Below are 9,995 nucleotides of genomic sequence, written 5' to 3'. Positions count from 1 at the left end.
TGTAAGTGTGCATGCTCTTCAAATATAGATAGATAGATATATAGATAGGTAGGTAGATAGATAGATAGATAGATAGATAGATAGATAGATAGATAGATAGATAGATAGATAGATATGCATACATACAAACATACATACGTGTGTGTGTGTGTGTGTGTGTGTGTGTGTGTGTGTGTGTGTGTGTGTGTGTGTGTGTGTGTGTGTGTGTGTACATGTTTATACATATATATATTAGATAATAAATCGTCTGGTATACACCTGGTAGCTTACCAGCAAAGCATGTTCCCTTTCAGTGTTCGTTAGGTATTTGATTAATGAGAGTGACGGAAGATGGGTGATACGAGAATATTTATTGATCACTACAACTATTTCGACCCATCCAGCATCGATCCTTCACGGGTGGGATACTGAACAGCTGCTTTAGGAGTATCCGCCGGTGTAGATGTGTCTCTTCAGTTGTATCTCGTTAAGAAATGTATCTCGTTAAGAAATGTCTGTTCCGCTAGTTTTCTTCTCGCTATGTGTATACAAAAGCAACAAATTAAGGGATACAACTTCATTATAATAGAAGATCAATGAAAATCAAATGCAAAAAGAAACAAATACACAATACAGCGAAAAAAGTAATAAATATAACCGTTAACAGATATGGATGTATAAACGCTCTCTCTTAAGTTGTATGGCGCACGTACACTCGCTCGTACAAACATACATGAAGATAAAACGATAAACATACGCGTGGTTTGGCGCACATACGCTCACACAGCAAAGTAAATAGATACTTTGCGTTTATAGGAATGAGGAGGTTACAGTTAATTTATCTATACCTTAAAGTAAATTACGGTTATTAATTTGGTTAATTACTCAAATTCATTCCCATTGCATTGTGCAAAAGTGCATTTATAAGCATGTATGCATCTTGACAGTCTTTCAGAAATTCCATTAATGATGTTCTCATTGGTCCACAAAATACACAGATTCCTCGGTTATATTTAATACTTTTTTTTTTTTTGCTGTATTGTGTATTTGCTTATTTTTTGCACCTGATAATTATTACTGATCTTCTATGTATCCCTTCATTTGTTACTTTTGTATACGCATACCGAGAAGAAAACTAGCGGAACAAACGTTATTTTAACTAGTTTAATCAATTGAGGAGACATATCTACACCGGCGGATACTCCTAAAGCACTTGTTCAGTATCCCACCCGTGCGGGATCGAAGCTAGATGGGTCGAAACAATTGTATTGATCAATAAACATTTTCGTATCTTCCATCTCTCCCTCGCATTAATCGAATATATATACTCTGTGTGTGTGTGTGTGTGTGTGTGTGTGTGTGTGTGTGTGTGTGTGTGTGTGTGTGTGTGTGTGCGTGCGTGCGTGCGTGCGTGCGTGCGTGCGTGCGTGTGTGTGTGTGTGTGTGTGTGTGGGTGTGGGTGTGCGTGTGTGTTTGTGTATAAATTTTGTTAAAGACCGAGAGAGAAATGGTGAGAGAAATGTGCGGAATGAAGCTGCTTGAATATATATATATATTCAAGAGATGAGGAATTATGTACATTATGTGCATCATTTACATTTGGCGATATTTGTCTTCATCTTGTTTGTTGTTAACACAACGTTTCGGCTGATATACCCCCCAAGCCTTCATCAGGTGTCTTGGAGAAATTTCGAACCTGGGTTCCCATTCCTAAGGTATTTTTCGATGTTATTATTATCATTATTATTATTATTATTATTATTATTATTATTATTATTATTATTATTATTATTATTCAGGTCACTGCTTGGAATCGAACTCGGAATTTCCATGCCTTTAAGCTTTATTCCCATTCATCTAACACACTATATTTGTCCATTCTTAATTTTTTGTTAATTTCTTTCTTTCTCCTCCTTCTCTTTCTCTAAACTACCTTTGACGTTAAATCTATTAACGGTTTTTTTTTTAAATAACTTACCATCGTTCCCCTTCATCATATACGCGGTAATAATATTCGGTTAAGATGGTTTATTGATGTGTCTTGTTTCTCTTTTTTCCCTGACGAGATGATTTCATTGTTTTACATCATTTTATTCCCTCCCGAATAGTATCAATGTTTTCTTCGAAACATATGTAGGAAGTATAAAGATTTGAATTACACCTCCGTTTGACTCCATTTCTTAATTTATATATATATATATATATATATATGTTAAATCTCTGAACGAGATATATATATATATATATATATTGAAGTAGTGTAAACATTGTATATATTAAGAAAAAGAAGGTAGTCAAAATTTTGGATAATTATTTATTTAGCGCTTTTATCTAGTTTCAGAGATTCATCAGGAATATATACATATATATATATATACATACGTACCTATATACATACATACATATATATATATATATATATATATATATATATATATATATATATATATATATAGGTGGCTGGTCGCAATTTAAAACCAAAAAGCATAAGTAAAATCGTCACTAAAGTGACAAAGGGAGAAAGTCAGCACTAGCATTGCTAGAAGTAAGACTCAAAACAACTCACATATCAATATATATCTATATAGACAGACAGACAAGCAAAGAGATAGATAGGTTTCTTTATTAGCCACACAGGGCTCAACACAGAGGCGACAAAATACAAATGTAGAGTTTTTCTTTTCGAGGGGGTCGAAAACAAAGCAGAAAAAAAAAACAAAAGTGGGGACAACGATGAAAAAAAAACATCGCAAAACGTTTGGGGTATTTACAAAAAATACGAAATAATACAAAAAATTCCCAATAAATGGGGAGGTTATCCGTGGAAAGAAAAACCTACGAAAAGACCACGGTAACCTCGGTCTTTAGCGTCACAGTTTGTTAAATAAAATTTCTTTTATTTAAGCAAGAAACGTAAGTAACTCTCTGTTTACAAAATTTTAAAACGTTTTATAGAATCATGGTCAAGGTGGCTTCGTCATTTATACGTGCCATTCTTGCTACATGTATCCATCTTTTTTCGAAACATTTGCTAGACAACACTTGCCTCTCTACTCTCACCTTCCTTTTCAAGTGATACTTGAAAAAGTTGATGAGAGATTGACCAGAGAGGAAAGTATTTGTCTCTAATCCTTTCAGACGCGTCCACCAGATGCATTCTTTGGCCATAGCCACAAGTACGATAAATACAGCTCTTCCTTCCCGTTTAAAGGAAGGAGGCGTGACGATATTGACGATAGACTCGGTTGATAAACCGACTCGTCCCACACGTGACAGCAGTCGTTCGACATAAGCCCACAGCTCCGAAATGGTTGGACACTGCACGAGTGCGTGCAGAACGGTTTCATCGCTCTGACCGCATCTCGGGCAGGTCGGCCCCGCATTTCGCGAGCCGTGTCTATAGAGCTTATCCCGAACGGGTAGCGCCTCTCGGTAATACTGCCAGGCCAGGGATCTCTGGAAGTTGTCCATAGGTCCCGGCCCGAAAGTCGTCCTGAACAGGCGGGTCAGGTATTCCTCGTCGACGCCCAGGTTCGCCCGAGATCGTCGTCGTACCTGCCCTCCACTAATCCCCTATAGAATGACTTCGTTGTGATGCAGCCGCTCAAGGTCGACCCGGGACGGCAAAGTTGTTGCAGAGCAACGCGACACTCACGGTGCCATTCGCCATTCCTCGGCCTCTTTTTGATCCACGACTGCAGCTCGGTCATGGAGACGAGCTGCGGGAAAGCGCGTCGCACAAACGGCGACCACACCTGCTCACCGTCGTCTACGTAGAGCCGGAGATGTCGCAGTCTCAGCGCATGTCTGCGCATCATCAACCACGGCATGCCCAGCCCTCCTTTCAGCGGGTGTTGGCAACAAACGGATCGCCTCACCATCGGAACACTTCCTTTCCACAAAAAGCGGAAGAGGATGCGCTCCATTTCGGTGATGGCGCGATCGGGACAAGGCACGACGGTCAGGCGGTATTCGATGACGGACGCGATGTACGCGTTCGCCACCTCCGCACGACCTTTTAGGGACAGCTTCCTCTCGGACCATTGCCGGCAGAGAGTGGCCACCCTACTCGTTATCTCGTCCCAGTTCTTCTCCGTTTGCAGGTCCGGACCGAACCAGACTCCGAGCAACTTGACCGGACCGTCCGTCCAGCGTCCCACTACTGAGGCGCTGCCGGACGGTATGGGCTTGCTTCTCCAGGTGCCGAGCAGCAAACCCACCGACTTATCCCGGTTGATTTTCGCTCCCGTCGCCGCTTCGTAGTCTTTCAGCGTCTCGCCGACAAGCTCGATGTGCTCGTGGCTAGACGCTATGACGGTGATGTCGTCCGCGTATGCCGACACGCTCGTCCCGCACCCCAGTTCTCGCGGGATGCCCCTCAGCGTCGCCAGCTTCCGCAGTAGTGGCTCGAGAGTCAATACGTACAGGAGCGGCGACAGGGGGCATCCCTGACGAACCGAACGTGCAATGTTGACGGATCCCGATAGACGTCCATTGACGCAAACAACCGAACGGATGCCTGTGTACAAGGCAGCCATCCAGCCGCGGAAAACGGGACCGAAGCCGGCCGCTTCGAGGACGGCCTCCAAGTATCGATGGTCTACCCTATCGAAAGCTTTGGATTGATCCAAATTGATCAGGGCCCCACCCATGCCAGGTTCCTTAACTACCCTCTCTATGATGTAGCGCATCAGATGGAGGTTGTCATGGATGCTCCGGCCCGGCACGGCGCACGTCTGCTCCGTGCCGACCAGTTTCTCGATGACAAGCGCCAACCGCTTGGCTAACACCTTGGCCAAAATTTTCATGTCTGCATTGAGCAGAGTGATGGGCCTAAAGTTATCTATGGCGTCCCCCTTGTTTGGATCTTTCTTCAGCAGCGTTACCGCTCCTCGGCTCACAAAACCGGGAATGCTCCCGTTCTGCTGCCATTTGCAGTACACGGCCGCCAAGACTTCTCCAAACAAGTCTGGCATACAGTTGTAAAGCTCGTAGGGCAGACCATCCAAACCCGGAGATTTGTCCGTCGAGCAACCCGCCATCGCGTCCCTCACCTCCTCCGCCGTGATGACCCCTTCGCAGCACTCCGCCTCTCTTGCCGAGAGTCGTGGCAAGCTGTGCAGGTAGGCACTAAAGTCCACCCTGCCTTCTCGCTCGCCACTCCTCCCGAACAGTCGGGCAAAATGCCGCTGAAACGCCTCGCACATCTTGCTCGGCTCGAGCAATTCGCGCCCCTGTTCGTCTACCAGAGACCGGATGGTGGCTCTGTTACCCCGCTGCGCCTCCGCCACCCGGGCCTCTCGTGCGGCTCCAACAACTTCATTCCTCAGAGCACGCATTCTTGCCCTGACAGCACACCCTTCGTGTTTAGCATTGAAGTGTTGGTCGAGGGCCAACCTCGCCGCTAAAACGTCGGATGCGATGCCACTTCGCAATGCCTCTTCTAACTTTATCACTAGCTCCCCCTCTACTCTGTTCCTCTCTACAGCTAGTGCCCTGCTATACCTTATTGCTTCCGCCCTTACTGCTCTCTTGAGGGCAAACCACCATTTGTTGTTGACGATGGCTCCCGTCAAAGCCCTCTTTACTAACGTGCTAATCCGGTCTCTGAAAACCTGTCTCGACGGGAAAGACGCGTTTAGTTTCCAGTAACCGGGACCCTGCCTATGTGCCTTATCTAAGTCTAGCGTACACGTCACAAGTTTGTGATCCGTGTAGCTGACTATGTGGAACTGTGGACATCCTAAACTATCCCTATCTCTTGTCCTGCACACTATCCTATCTAGATACGACCTCGACGACCCCATGCGGTTGCTCCAAGTCCACGTTGGCACATTTGGGTGGTCGAGTCGGTACCTGTCAGACAACTGGAAGCGTCTGAGCAGGTCTGTGAGGCCTTTACATCCCCTTCTAGTTTTGTCACTCCCCACGTAGTCTAGATGCGTGTCCAAGGTAGCATTCCAATCCCCCACTAAAAGTAAGGGACGAGACGTTCCCAGGAATACTTCTAGACGTCGAAAGAAGTCTGACCGACCTGTTAAAGGAGGCACATAAACTGCCAGCAACCGAAAAGCGCCTCCATCGCTGCCGTCCACATCTAGGACAACCAGTCTACCCTCCGGGTCCGTAAATATCGTCTTTACTTGGAGATCCAGACTCTTGCGAAAAAGAACCGCCGTGCCACTACCGCCCATCCTCGGCAGACAGGGAGAAAAATAAACGTTAAACTGTCCGCCAAACATGGACTTTAGGGCCCGCGGTTCATGGAGTCTGGTCTCACTAATGGCTATGATATCTAAATTGTGTGACTTGATGTCATTTAAGAGGTACCCTTGTTTCCAAGGCGACCCCAAGCCACGTACATTTACACAGCCAATCTTCACCATGATTCTATCAAAATTTGTGTTTTACACACGAAAGGAGAGAGAGAGAGAGTTACTTACTGTCCGAAAGTTCTTGGCTCTTGGCCTCACAACCTTCTCTCAGAAGGTTTTTGTATAGTTTTTTTGATGAATATTTTTGGAATCTCCCTACTGTATCCGGGTAGAGAGATTTCAGTGTATTGTATGTGCTCCGTGTTACATGTATGATTTTAATGTGTTGTGGTGGTGTTGTGCGTGGGTGATTGCTTGTTTTCGTGTCATTATCTGTTATGTTAGTGTTTGACCTAATGAATTTCATTAGGTCTAGACTGTTTGTGTTTATCGCTGTCAAACTTGTTGTGGGGTTCTGTGTTGGTGCGTTTGTGTTGGTGTTTTTGTTTTCTGTGGATGTGTTGGTTTCGGGGCTGGTAAACCTCCCCGCTTTGTTTGTTTGTTTTTCCGTTCTTTTTTCCCCCTTTTTCTTCTTCCCCCCGTGGCCACTTGCCAAGCCTCTGTGTCATCTTCATCTGACATGTTGGAGGAATCGGAGGGTGGGAGGGGAAGGGTGTTGGGGTCTATTTTTGTGTGGGTTGATTTTGTTGTTGGTGGTGTTGGTGCTGTTTCGTGACAGTTGGGATGTGGTGTTTTGGTTTTTGGGGGTGGAGTGGGAGTCTTTTTCGTGTTCCCTTCTTGTGGGGTTGTTGTTGTTGGTGTTGGTGGTGGTGATGGTGCTGATTCTGTTCTTGGTGGTACTGGTGGTGTTTTTGTTTGGTTCGGCTGTGTTGCTGGCTGCTGGCGTTTTTCCATTTCGTTGTACAACTGCTTGACCAGTTGTGCATATGGCGGTGTAGGCAGTAATGCTGTTTTTTTCTTGTGCTTTTCTTGTGGTTGTTGTTGTTGTTGTTGTTTTTCTTTGTATTGTTGCCGTTGTTGTTGCCTTTTCTTCTGGGCTACTGGGCATGTTTTTTGAAGGTGAGTTTTGCTACTACAAACGTAGCAAACTGGCCTTCTGCCTTCGACGAAAACATGAAAAATTGAATCCTCAGTTAATTGGATTCTATGTGGAATTTTTTCCCAGTTTGCTGGATCAATTTGTACCAGGAGTTGAAATTCCTGGCCAATCCAGTTTTGATTGCAAACGGTAGATGCTTCTAGTATGTTTATCTCCTCCTCTATGCCTAGACATATGGCAGATACTAGCCATTCTTCCTCAATTTCAGGAGGCACATTCGAAATTTTTATTTTCGTAACCCTACGACCAAGGTACGTAGGGATCATGAGCAGGTTCTCATGCTGTAATGACTTAGTGGAGAGGTCCTTCGCTCGCTGCTCGCTGTCTAGTCTTACTTCTATCGTTCCGAATTTCAAACCTCTCGTTATGTAAGTCTTGTAAGACCAAATCGGCTTTAAGCATCTCTCAACATTTTCTTGGGTGAATTTTTCCACTGTCTTTGTCTTTAAATTAATGGTTCTGTAGATGATAGTTTTTTTTTCGATGTTTATCTTAAAGTCCGCGGGCGTTTGAAGATGGACTGTAACGTCCTTTTTACTTAGCATGCTTTTGCATGCAAGTAATTTCTCTTTCGATATATTCAAAATTCTTTTCCTAGGCTTCAAAGCCTCAGCAAAGTTCGTTGTGGTGGTGGTGGCGGTAGTGGTGGTATCAGTGGTGAGGACAGTGGTTTTGTTAGCAAGGACATTTGTGTCCCTGTTGTTGTTGTTGTTGTTGTTGTTGTTGTTGTTGTTGTTGTTGTCACTGGTTACGTTGGCAGGCAAGACTGCTGTAGCAGCAGAGTCTTTCTTTTTCTCCATTCTCTCCTTTAACTGTGAGGAAGGAAGACTAGGAAATTCTTTTTCGAACGAAACACTGCAGACTGCAGCGTTCGTTTCACAAAAATTTTCATGGCTACAAGACGCCATCGTCTCAAAAAAAAAAATGGCTAGAAAGCCGAAATTGGTTTTTATATCCTGGAAATGTGCCACACAGGGCAGATTTCCGTCGCAAAAAACTTGCACCAGAGAGTCTACAAGTTGTTATACAACTTTGTATATAAAATAAATTTTACAAACAAACTTTTTAAAACATGAAAAAGGCAAAACTTACAGAGCCGACACGTCTACCGACACGTCTACCGTCCGTCCATAGAGATAGATAGATAGATAGATAGATATGCTGTTTATAAATATTTTATGTATTTTCGTGTATGTTTTTCTGTCTGTTTGTGATTGTCTTCTATTGTTCTAGTTGGGCTTCTTCTGACGAAGCATGTTGCACATATCTGTCACTTAATATGATTTTAATAAATCTTCATTACTAAATACATCTCAGAATAGATATTTTTTGTTTCCTTTTCCTTTTGTATATTTTCATTCTTTGCATTCGTGTCAAATTATATTTCAATTTCATTTAATTTAACTATTTATAGAAAAAATAGCATGCATTCCAGTCTTTGTACAAATAGTCATAATTAATATTAATTTGCCAACAAGTTTCTTCATATATACAAAACGGCCAAACATTCGGTGCTTGCTTGAAACATTCACGAAACCGTGAGCATAAGTAATAAACTGACTTTCAAAAATTCTGAAATATACAATAAATACTTACATTCGATTTTGTGTGATCCCTTGATCGATATGCTTTCTGTATACATAAGGTTCGATTTAGTTTTTATATTCGTTTCCAGATATTTGAAGCCGCTTGTCAGAGATGTGATTGGAATGGTCAATATAAAGTGCTATAACTATGTTGCACAAAGCAATTCTCAGACACTCTACCGATTCTGAGAAAGCAGCAATAAGCTATGTGGAAGAACTGCATAATAGTTATGTGGTGTTTGGTGTTGATTATAGAGAACAGACCCCCTACCACACTTCTTATCTTAAAATTCAATGACCAAAGTAAATAAATAAAAATTGTGCGGTTTACAACAATGCTAAGAAAAAATAAAATTCAAAATAAAATTCAATGACATTCTGAATAAAATGATTAAAACTAACATTAGTTTTGCCTTGTTTATTCAGTACTATAATATATATTTTCAAATGGGGGTACCTGAGATGTGTTAAAGAAATAAGTATCATCTACATCTTTCTTCTCTTTATACCTCTTTCCATCCACGTCTCTCTCCTCTCTCCCTCTTCCTCTCTTTCTTTATATATACATACATTATATATATACACACACATATGCGCATATATATATATATATATATATATATATATATATATATATATATATATATATATATATATATATATATATATATATATATATATATATATATATATATATATGGGGGGGAAGTAAGAAGAAAAATAAGCGAAAATGCACATTGGAAATCAAAAAAAGTAAAGGCTTTTTATGAAAATAACGATAGGTATATACAATTAGATGAACTGAGGTAGGAATAAAAGTAATAAAAGTCATTATTGTGAGTTGTTAAAGAGATTCAAAAGCATACCGGTTTCGTAAAGTTACTAATCATTGCTTTGAATGCACACCGAATACTGAACGGTGTTAGGTCTACTAGTCCCTGAGTAAAAGGATTATGTGTAAGGGAGGTAAGTAGTTCTGGATTTGGTGCAATTAGGGTAGATCTAGATCTGTAATGTGAATGGTGTATGGGAAGTATGGGGGTTGGTGGTATTAAA

At 42.1% G+C, this 9,995-nt stretch overlaps 1 long non-coding RNA gene across 2 annotated transcripts in view; it reads left to right on the top strand.

Annotated features, from left to right (window-relative positions):
- LOC149133255 (uncharacterized) overlaps nucleotides 1-9,340 on the top strand; it is a 23,059-nt gene extending 13,719 nt beyond the window's left edge. For both annotated transcript variants that reach the window (XR_016243640.1, XR_016243641.1), the window contains exon 6: nucleotides 9,029-9,340. This is a non-coding gene — a long non-coding RNA (uncharacterized LOC149133255). The remainder of the gene's footprint in view (nucleotides 1-9,028) is intronic.
- The last annotated feature ends 655 nt before the right edge of the window (nucleotides 9,341-9,995 follow it).

Source organism: Octopus bimaculoides, chromosome 11 (assembly GCF_046866305.1).
Source record: "Octopus bimaculoides isolate indiv1 chromosome 11, ASM4686630v1, whole genome shotgun sequence".
Taxonomy (NCBI): Eukaryota; Metazoa; Mollusca; class Cephalopoda; order Octopoda; family Octopodidae; genus Octopus; species Octopus bimaculoides.
Note: the sequence above shows the minus strand (reverse complement) of the source record. Positions and strands in the feature narration are given on the sequence as shown.